Genomic DNA, 12,224 nt, shown 5'->3' on the forward strand with positions numbered 1-12,224 from the left:
CAAAATCTCTAAAACCAAGCCCCCTACCTTTTTGGACTTCCCCATTTGAGACCCCAACTCAACCAGTTTATTTTCCTCTCATTGTTTGCTTGACCCCACCAGTACCCTCTCATCAGCCTGTTTAGTTGTTTCATCAAGCCTTTAAGAAGTTTAAAAACTCTCATAGAATAAGTAGGAAAGGCTTGTATACCAGATTTTATCAGGATTTCCTTCCCTACTTGTGATAAAAACTTTAGCCTCCAATTACTCATTTTGCCCTTGACTTTGTCAAGTATTTCTTTGAAGTCATTGTTTCTTGATCTACCTATCAAAGCTGGAAGGCCAAGATATTTCTCATAGGAGCTGGTAATTCTGACCCCTGCAATACTAGTAATGCTACCCCATGTTGAGAGCTGTGTGTTTTTATTGAAAAAAAGAGATGGCTTTTCTTTATTCTGCCTCTGCCCTAATGCTATTTCATATTGGCCTAAAAGATGTAGCATCCTACTCCATTCCAAAGATGAAGCTTGGCAGAATAGCAAACTATCATCTACAAAAAAATAGATGATTTATGGAATTTGTCTTTTGCCCAGTGGTAGACCAGTTATCATCCTTGCTTCTTCTGCCTTGTTGTGCATTTGACTTAGGGCCTTTGAACATAGTCTAAATAGAAAGGGTGACAATGGATCACCCTGTCTAATGCCTCGAGATGGAGTAATGACTGGTTGTGGGGATCCATTAATTAAGAGAGAGTATGAGACTGTAGTTACACAATTGAGAATTAGGTCAATCCATCTTCTATTAAATCTCATCCTTTCCATCACAATTTCAATAAAGCTCCACTCCAACCTGTCATAAGTATTACTCATATCCAAGTTTAGAGCCATGTACCCAGTTAAACCTTTCATTTTACATTGCATAGAGCACAAGGCTTCAAAGACTACTACTACATTATCAGCTCTTAGTCCCCCTAGAACAAATGCACTCTAAGTTGGAGAAATAATATTAGGCAATATTGTCTTCAATCAGTTGGCCAAGAACTTAGTCATTACTTTGTATAAAGCATTACACAAACTAATTGGTTGAAATTATGTGACAGTTGTAGGATTTTTGGTTTTTGGAATTAAGACTATAAAAGACTCATTTATAGAACTGTCCCACCTGTTTGTGTTCAATGCCATTGTGACTGCTTCATACAGATCCTTACCTATAGTATCCCAATGTTGTTTAAAAATCCAACTGAAAAACCATATGGTCCTGGAGAACTCATGGGGTCCATGTTAAGGACAACTTGTACCTCTAAGGAAACAAATTCTTTTGACATAGTATTGTTCATCTCTTTGTGATCAGTAATGGCATAGACTCCACACATTGTAGTTGACCAGAGGGATTAGAAGTAGCAAACAGATTAGTGAACAACTCTTGAAAAGTATGATTTATACCTTCTAGAGTAGTATGAAGATGCCCCTCTCCATCACTAATGTTATTAATAGAATTAGTCTTACGCCTCTGAGAAGCACAAGTGTGAAAATATTTAGTATTTCTATCCTCCTTTTTGAAGCCATCTTTGTTTAGATCTTTGTTTCCACTTCAATTCCTTTAGCTCCAATCTCATATTCACATGTCTCTAAATCTGTTTTATTTCTTCCTGATCATTCTCTGTGTTCCTCTCTTGAAGTTGTTTTACTCTGCCTAGCTGAGTTTCAATATCTTCTTTGGTTTCCTTCTCTTGGTTCTTGTTCCAGTTGATTAGCTAAATTCTACATCTGTCCAGATTGTTTAAGAAGGCCCATTGTCTTTCCATTTCTAATATTGCCATTCCATGCTCTAGTGGCCATTGCTTTACAATCATTGTTAATGCCCCAACTGAGTTCATATCTGAAGAGTCTTGCTCTCCTTCTTGCAAGTTTAGTCTGAGTACTCAGGTTTGTTAGAAGGGGACTGTGATCTGAAGAACATGATGCTAATGTGGTAACAGTAATAGCTTGAAAACTACTCATACATTCAGTATTAGCAAACACTCTATCTAACCTCTCCTTGGTAAATTCAGGTCATTCTATGTTATTGGACTAAGTGTGTTTGGTCCCAATGTATCCCATGTCACTTAAGTCATTGTCTTGCAAAGCTTGTCTAAATCCCTCTAGTTGAGCAAAAGGTCTGTGTGGTCCCCCATGTTTCACATGTTGATAAAATATTTCATTAAAATCTCTCATGCATAGCCATGGTCTATGATCCAAAGGTTGTATAAACCTTAATAACTACCAGCTACCTTCTCTTTTTGTAGTTACTAGGTTGCCATAAAACCCTGTAAGGGTCCAAGCCTTCCCAATTTGTGGATCATTAACTCTAACAGATATGTGTGAATCAGTATATGATTCAACTTCTATATCAGAACCAGGTTTCCACATCATTGCCAACCCTCCACTACTTCCTTTACTAATCATTGTAAAACTTCTGTCGAAACCTATTTTGTTTCTAATTCTTTCAATCCTCTCCCTCGTGCTTTTGGTTTCAATGAGGAAGAGTACATGTGGGCACTCTTGCTTCACCATAAAATGAAGCTCTCAAACTGTTCGAGGGCTCCTAACCCTTGACAATTCCAGGTAAGACATCTCATTGCTACTAGTGGGGTTGCTCAGTAGCCTCCACCATATATGTTCCTGAGTTATGCTCCTTTCAGGATTTTGCCCCTCTTTTTGCTTTTTGGTTAAGCCTTGCTAATTTCCATTGTTTATCATTTCTTTATATCTTTTTCTTCCACTTGTGCCGCCTGTGCTAGTGTCCCCACTTTCCATCTCATCTGATCTTGGTAATTTAACCGCTCTTGCCTTTCTTTTTCAACCCATTGTCTTTGGTGTTAGATCCACGTTAATCAAAGAATTGAGACTCGAATAGACAAGATTACTACCTGTAAAGAGCTCAGAAACTGAGTTGCTTGAATACTCATAGAGGAACTACTATGGTTGTTATTCAAACCTTCTCGAACCTTATTAGTAGGACTGGTCACTCGACCTGACCTGACATTAGCTATTCCGATCCGACCCGCTTCAGTGCACTTCCCGATTTTTTTTTTGTTTAATTTTTTTTTATGATCTAGAAAAAAAAGAAAGTTATTTTGATTTTGAATCACTAGAAGGAAGATCTTTAAATGTTTTTCAATTTTCTGGCCATTTTGATTTTGAATGGTGATAACATTGTCTGGAAGCGCCCAGTGCGATACTTTGGCATGAACATGGGATTGGTCAGGAGGTATTAGAAATCTCCCATCTTTCGCTGGTCCCAAATGGGGACACTTCTATCTGTATGCATTGCATGTCTCTCTAAGTTAAAAATCAATTCTTTTTGTTAATGACATGCACAAAACTTTAGATAATTGGTCAATGATTCTTATTGTTGTTCAAATAACTGATGAGATGAAAAAAGAGTTAGATTTATAAAAAAATTGATCTGATTCATGTTTCTTCCTGGCCTGCTTGGATAGATTCCAAATCATCATTTGTACATTTCAATGAGAAAAAATCCATCTACAAATCTGTTTGTTAAAGCATTCAACACACAGTTAACAACTGTTTACATAAAAAAGAACAATCCAACCAAAGGCAACTTCCTAGTTATACCAAAAGGCAAAAAGAGCAATATCCTAGTTACATCAATCCCGAAATACCCACAAGGAAAATCCATAACTGGGTCCTCTCCAATTGGAGCAACAATCAATAGAAATCCACCATCAATTATGATGTAAGCTGGAAACATTTTAACATCTATGAAGTGAGACAGGATATATATCCAAGGGCTGATATCGCAACCGATCTTTGTGTGGCATTGGTCCCTCCTACAAAGAAGTATATTATTGAGCATTCAAAATTGTAGTTGACAAAAATGAGATTCTTAATGTGCAGGTATTAATATGAAGGAAGAAAGTTATGGCTGGGAACAAACACCAAGAATAAATTCATTCGGTACAGTTTCCAAATACAAGAAATCAGCATGCTCATTCATTTGTTGTAGTCCTTTCTTTATAAGTAAATCTTGATCCTTAAAGCTACACAATAATAAATAAGACGAAAATTGTTCTGAAAAAAGTGCTATTTTTGAAAGATACAAATTTATATTTAAACAAGAGAATGAGATCCAAAGCATTTTAAGTAGCAGTATAATTCTTGGAAGCATTCCCATTTAATAACTCATCCTTCAAATGAGAGGATAAAAGTAATCTTTGTGGCATCATTTACTGAACCTTCAGTCACTGACAACTAAAGAGGTTCACCCAATATGTTGTCAAAAAAGCCAAATGACTATATGCATATTATTAACAAAGAGAGAAAATATTTCCCAAAAAGATTTTTTGTTTTGCTGGGTGGGAAGGAGGGTTAAAAAATACAAGTATTTCTAAACACAGTCTAATGTATTCATTTTATCCTATTTATTTCCAGAAATAACCATCCAAATTGTGCAAAAGCTGGATTTATGAAATTAAAGATAAACTTCAAGAGTAACTTGGGCAAGGGATAAAACAAGAATAACAATCAAAATTAAAGGTGTGACTATTCAGTTACTTATTGATACAGCATATGTACTTCAAGCATTACAGTAGTTACATTTGAAATCAATGACTTAACCAATCAACAAGAAAAAATGGTCTTACTCTTGTATTAGCTAGTTTTGTTTCAAATTCAAGTAATCTTCAATCGACCTCATTTAAAATATTCTTTAAAGTTATCTTTACATGAAAAAAATATATGTTAAACATATAATTAATTAAAAAGACTATATGAAAATAATTTTCAAATATAAATCTTATCGGTTTCTAACTTCTAGTTTTCAGCATCTTCCATTACATCTCGGGAGTCATAATTAATGGAGAGAGCCATTAACCAGTTTTGTGTGCAGATAAGAGATTCAACTATTGTTGGTGCCAATGAGGTACGAAATGAATTTAAGACACGACCTACAACGCTAAATGCTGACTCAGAAGCAATAGTGGATATGAGAATAGCTAACACATTTCAAGCCAAATGAAGGCATAACAACACTATGTTTCATAAGGTTCAATTGCAATTTGACATAAATACACTGGACGTATACAAGAAAAATACCTAGCTCATACAAGAAAGCCCATAATGACCCAAAATCCCATAAAAACCTATCCAAAATACACCAAACCCGACTTGGAAAACTATCATTACACCTCCCCGACATCATCCTCTAGATTCCTTAAAACTAATCCTCAACCTGAATATCATAAAGCCCTCCCTTTACCATTCCCTTGACTTGAGCTACCTCCATTAACATCGTAGTTAATTGCCCATAAAAGATTCTTTAACTCCCTGCTTTTCTTAAACTTAGATTTAGTTTCAAGCGTGTGGCTCGCCTTGATTGCAGTGAGTAGTGTTTTAAATTGGTCTTCATATTCTCACTGTTCTCCATATGAAAGTCCTAGGGTTGGTAGAAACCCGTTAACTTTATTCAGAATCCAATCTGATGTTGAACCCGCTATATCGTTGATCAGAGGAAGAGAAACCAGGGGAACAAAATTATCCCCAGCCACAGTACCCGACTGCACTCCTGACTCTAAACCTTCCCCCACACGAGAAACCAACGACAATTCTAAACCTTTCCCCACACGAGGCACCAATTACAAATCCTTCCTACCAAATGGTTGCTCGACATCTATATGGTTGTTGTCCCCTCCATCTGTTACCATTGCAGATTCCTCCCCTCCATCAACATTGTGTGTATTATGTCCACCCCTCGATGATCCTTGTCGTGCTACTTCCTTAAGAGGGGAAGCACTACCTTCTGTTGCCCCGTTTGCATCTTCTAAAAGAGGCTCGACTGTATCTTCCAAAATGCTCGAGACCTTGGAGGGACCCCCCGTCTTCAACTACAATGAACTCTGAACAAAAGGACCAACTTCATCTGCAATTGGTGCTTGAGACCCTACAGCTCCCTCAGAAGGCATAGTGACACTGGCATGAACAAAGATGCAAGCGTCCAATGACCCTATCATTGACACACCCTTTGCTTGCACACTTGGTAGCGCACTTGTACCCACGACTAGGTCTAGACCCTTATCCACTTAATCATTAGATCTCTTACATAATCCATAACTCCCGTCAATTGGGAATTGACATCCCACAAGACTCCCTCCAATTCTCCCAATATCACCTGAGGTCTTTTGTCTCCTACAAGTGCATTGCCATTTCTTTCTACCACGGAGCTGATCTCGGCCTAACTACCTGCCAGTGACCTCAACACCACTGCGTACGAAGCACCTTTGATTGAGGAAGGCCTTCCCACTGTTTTTCCATCAACAAACTCCCCGCTTCTAGTAGTGGCTTTGGATTCAGTGACACTTTGAATGGACTGCAGAAAGCCTTTCCATCCAATGCCATTTGCGACCTCCGGAATCACCAATAAACCTTTTCTCATTCCATTTCGGAATTCAGAGAGCTGCAGAAAATTGCCCCTTGCATTAACATGATGTTGAATGCTAAAAATTCCATTACCCATCCTTAGCTCTATGAAGAAACCTTCATGGCAGTTAAGTTCTAAACAATCCTCAATCCCCTTAGCCACCCACGAAGTTGTCGTCCCCCTAGATACATGAACTTAGCTATCCTTTTGCTACGTTCAAAAATACGAATGATATTTCCTCCCTCTTTCATAAAAATGAAATTTTTTTATTCAACTTTCAACCACCTCTCTCCTTCCAACTGGGACGAAACCGCATCGTGCTTCGTCGTCATGGTCGAAACCCACTGCAAATCTATTCCCACTGCTCCTTATTGTTCCTGCTTCATCCACTTAAGGTAAAAAAAAAAAAAAGAAAAAGAAAGAAAGAAAGAAAGAAAGATATGAAGGAGACCCTGAGTTAACGGATTTTTTGCAAAAAAATCCCTGAGTTAATGGAGAAAACTACCAGTCGGAGAATGATGAATGACGTCGGAGGCCCACAAAATGGTCGCCAGAGTCCGTCGAGACAGTTTGTATCGGTGGCTAGTGGAATGGCTCAAATCACAGTTTGTTGGAGGAGGTAACGGAAGAGTAGCAGAAAAATCCCAGTCGCCAGAGAAGGACCGACGATGGAGACCCCACAACGGAGTTGTCTGGGTTAGTCGATCAAATCTGTGATGGAATCAAAGTGCACGGCGGTCAACGCCGTCAAAGAAGAACACAGAAAGAGTTCGCCGGTGAAGAACCGACATCGACGGCCCTCAGCGAGGACCCTGGGGCCTGTCAGCCTCGTTTGTGACTGCGATGTCCCTCTCCGATCTATGGTGGGTGCGGGTGGTGGCGGGAAGTAGGGTTAGGGTTTCTCTCACACACGAGTTAAGGCTTCGTACATTGAGATAAATTATGTTACAGGTACACCAATATATTTACATAGGAGTAGTACTTTAATTCCATATATATAAATAGTAATATCTGCGTTTATTGTACTGCTTGCATGGGACGGCTATTTAATATATTGAAAAGCAAATTCAGCTCATGCATTTGTTGTACTCCTTTTTTTATAAGTAAATGTTGATCCTTAAGCTACAGAATAATAAATAAGACGAAAATTGTTCTGAAAAAGTGCTATTTTAAGTAGCACTCCCCTTTCCACTGAAATGTGGATTGAAAGCATTGCGATTTGCAATATAATCCAGTGTAATTTACTGAACCTCTGTAGTTTTTTTTTTGGTATGTAGAAAAACTGTTAAAAAAGCCAATATAATCTGCATCATTTACTGAACTTCATCGCTAACAACTACAGACGTTCACCCAATATTTTGTCAAAAAAGCCAAATGACCATTTGCATATTATTAACAAAGAGAGAAGATGTTTCCCAAAAAGATTTGACAAAATACTCCCAAAGGGATCCACCAACAAAACCAAACCCTCAATAAGCATTTGCATTTTGACTCTAAGGTCTCGATTAGGCACTCTGAACAGTTTGAGGAAATAAGTGAAATATTCAAAAACTAATTTAAATACTCAAAAACCAGCCACACTGTGAACAAAATCCCAAACGCATCGAGCACTATGGGAATAAGTGAACTGTTTATTAGGGATAAGGACATCTAAAAACTCAAAAAAGTAGACAAAAAATGAAAACCCAAAGTCTAGAATAAACACCCACAGAAACCAAAAACACCCACAAAAACACCAAAACCTCCTTACCTTCGATGGTTGTGGAGTGACTGAGTGAGACTGCGAACCTGCGAGTTGCGAGAGAGAGTGTGAGTTGCGAGAGAGAGTGAGAGCAGGAGAGTTTTGGATTTGTGATAGAGGGGCAGAGGTTTTGACATGAGAGAGGGTTTTGAGTTTTTAAAACGGGTAACGGGTAATACCCGGAAAAAGAAGGAAACAGGTTGGCCAATTCCGGTACCCATATTTTGTTCAAATGGGTTGGGTTTTCAGGTTGAATCAGGTCGGAACAATCGGTCGGGTCGGGTCAGGCTGACTACACATGCTTTTTTGTTCAGCCCTACTTATTAGCCTTGTAGCTTTCCTCTAGTAAGGCTCTCTTATGGTCTTCAAGTTGATCAACCTGTCTTTTTACTCCAGTTCTATTTTTTGTTTCCTCAATTGCTACACTAGATGGGTTATAAATCTCAGTTTATTGATTGTGAGAGGGTTCCAAGGGAGCCTTCTCCTGATCACCATATTGAGTGATTAGACCCCTAATGAGTTGACCCTTACCATTTCCTTGAAAATAAGTCTAAGTTTTGTTTCCTCTGCCTCCTACTCTTTTGTCACCATTACCCATTAAATTAATAGCCATGGCCCTTAACCATTGACCATATTGGGATTGACCAACACTTCTTGTATTTATTATGCCTCTTTCGAGAGCACAAACCCTATCTACATGTTGAATTACCCCAAACTGGAAACAAAATAAAGGCAATCTCTCTTATTTGAAGTCGATCCAGCTTTGTTTGCCCTCTACCCTAATCAGTCTCCCACGAGGTAAAGGCTTTGTAATATCCATGTTTACCCTAATTCTGAGATATTTTCTCCAACCAACCCCATCCCCATCCACATCTACTGTTAAGACTTCCCCTATTGAGGGGCCAATTCTTTCCCCACCTTCAATTGTCATGGTTGCCAACAGCATACCATTTAGTTGGATCCAAAAGGGTTCACGAGTAAAACTCACCTCACTAGGAGGTGTACTGTTGTCAAAGGCGTGAATACATATTAAGTTTTTATTAAAGGACCATGGTCTTCCATTTATCACACGTTCTATGTCCACATCTTTTTGAAATTCAACTAAAAACCAATGATGCCCCACCTCATTGAAGCTTGCCTTCAGGATTCCAAATTTTAGTCATGATAGCTTTGAAAGCTTCTTTATTTAGACTATTTTCCATCAAAATGCGTAGAAGAAGGCATCTCTGTGCTCTAGCATTTGAAGGCATCTCTGTGCTCTAGCATTTGCACGTTTTGTTTCATCTTCTGTGAAAGCAACCTCTTCTTTCTGTGTTTCTGTTAGGTTAAAACCTTCCCATAGGCATGGCAGATGAATCCCAAAGCCTAGCCAGTTCATCTGCCATGCCTATGTGGTTAGTAACTATCAATCAAAATTGTATTATTTGCAAAAACTCTACTCCACCACCTCACCCTTCGAAGAAGGAAAGGACAAACACTTTACCCGTTAAGGAAAGGATCCCCATGTTCGAGTCGAGTTTGAATAAGCGGTAAGATATGATTCATTTAGTCCTTATTCAAATACAACTTTCACGAGTCCAATTTGACTAGAGGTGTATTTGGAAACAGAAGTATTCTCTAAATATTTTAAGATATTATCTTATATTTCTCTTTCATACATCGATGATACATAAGATACATTTCAATTCAAATTTTCAACTTTTTTACCTAATTATTAGCTAATCGATTAACACAATTTTCCTAAAATCCTAAACAAAAAACAAAAAAATATAACTTTTTTAAATTCTAAAATAAATACAATATTAAAAAATTATATTCAAGTAATTTTTTTAACTTTATAATATTTTTATTTAACTTTTTCTATATCCTTTCTCAAAACTCAAGAAAATATTTCAACTTAAATTATTTCACTTCTATACATAAATATTCTAAATATTCAAACTAGCCTTAAATGAGCAGCGTTGGAGTAATAACTAGAGGTGTATTTGGAAACACATGTATTCTCTAAATATTTTAAGATATTATCATATATTTCTCTTTCATACATTAGTTATACATAAAATACTTTTCAATTCAAATTTTCAACTTTTTTACCTAATTATTAGCTAATTGATTAACACAATTTTCCTAAAATCCTAAACAAAAACAAAAAAATATAACTTTTTTAAATTCTAAAATAAATACAATATTAAAAAAATTATATTCAATGAATTTTTTTTAACTTTATAATAATTTTTTTTAACTTTTTCTATATCTTTTCTCAAAACTCACTAAAATATTTCAACTTAAATTATTTTACTACTATTCATAAATATTCTAAATATTCAGACTAGCCTTAAATGAGCAGCGTTGGAGCAATACAAATCATGTTGCATTTGCATGTTCAAGTCACAATTCTTCCTCACTTTGTCATAACAGTTTTTGGCACACTTGAGGAAGACAATTGCCTATATATTCAAAGTAAAATGCTGAATACAGTCGCCTCACGTAAACGGGACACAAACGGCTGCCGATGTGGAAAAAACAAAACGCACCGTTTCATTTAAAACCAAAACCACGCCGCACTTCCCCTTCTGTCGGCATCCTCTGGGTTGTTCTCGGTGAACCCAACGTCCAAGCTCCTTGTTTTCGGTCTCTGTTTCCTGGGTTGGTGCTGTCGACACTTTCTGTTCCTGGTGTGATAAATTTCGACAGCCTCTGTTCACGTTTCGGCATCTCGAAATTTCTGGGTTGGGCATCTCCGCACTTGTTCATTCTCGACATCTCGAATTCTCATATAGCCGCAACTTGCTTCTGCGAATCTTTTTTATTGGTCTGGTAATTTTTTGGCAATTTTATTTGTCTTCGACATTTATGAGACCTTACCCTTTCAATTTCATCTGAACAAGAACATGACAGAATAATAATAATAATTTCAACTTGTGAATTGCACATTCTAGCTTCCGAAAGAATTAGTTACAAAAGAATTTCCTAGTTAACACCAAGCATTCTAAATCAAGGTATGTTCTAGAACTAGAAAAACAACATCTCCTAGAATTCTTTTCATTTCCTTGAATTCTGTTTCAAGATCTATATCTAAATTAGCCGAACTTGCAGTAGCAGAACTGAAGGAATTCAATTCTCTGTGCACTTATTCCCTACAAGGCCAAAAGCTTTCATCTTCAAGTGTAACCCTTTGAACATTAAAATCGAGGTTATAAAAAGTGTAATTTTCAATTTGAAAAATTCAACTCTCTGTGTACTGTGAAGAAGAAGATGAAGACCCACCGGTTTGTTTACTGACGCTTACCTCCCTCGCGACTGCTCAACCTTTTTCTCAGTTTTTTCTACTTTCTTTCAACAATCCAAGCAACAACAACGAAATTTTTTTCAACATAACCCAAAGCTTCTCGGAAGAACGGAAGAAAAGGAAACTTGAAGAAGAAGCCAGTAACATTTTCCCTCATTTCTTGTTTTGGTTTTTTTTTTTTTTTTTAATTGACGTGGCATTGCCACGTCGGGCCGACTGCACACCGCTTGTAGGTGCCGACTGCCCCTAGCAGAACTGTATATTCAAATTGTCTCACATAGTTCGACTAAAATCTCCAATGAGAAGGTGCGCACGTCAATGGTAATAATGATAGAATCTATGAGATAGATGAGTAATGCTTCATATCGTAGAGTGTGTAAATACTGTACAATTGTTTTGAAAAAGAATGAGGTTTATTATTAAAAAATTAATTTTTTATTATATGAGTCTCGTATTTATTTACTTTTTTTTTTTTAAAAATTATGTGGTACTTGCATATTTCATAATTACAAATTTAATTTCTCATGATAAATATATAAACAAATTAAGCTTCTACATGTCATGTAGGCTAAGCTTTCTCTAATTCCCACTACACTAAACTACATGGGCCAAGCCCAAGCGTGCACTTCCTCTGAGAGGCTCTAGACCAAACTCTAACCCCTTAGAGCACTGTCATTGGCCAAGTAGCTCAAAAATAGTCTGAATTAGAGTAATCAAAACTCTAAGACTCCACTTTAAAAGTATAGTAAATTCATCAATTTTTCTAAATTTAGTCAGTCACTATTCATTTCCAAAATA

The sequence above is a fragment of the Juglans regia genome, chromosome 10 (assembly GCF_001411555.2).
Source record: "Juglans regia cultivar Chandler chromosome 10, Walnut 2.0, whole genome shotgun sequence".
Lineage (NCBI taxonomy): Eukaryota > Viridiplantae > Streptophyta > Magnoliopsida > Fagales > Juglandaceae > Juglans > Juglans regia.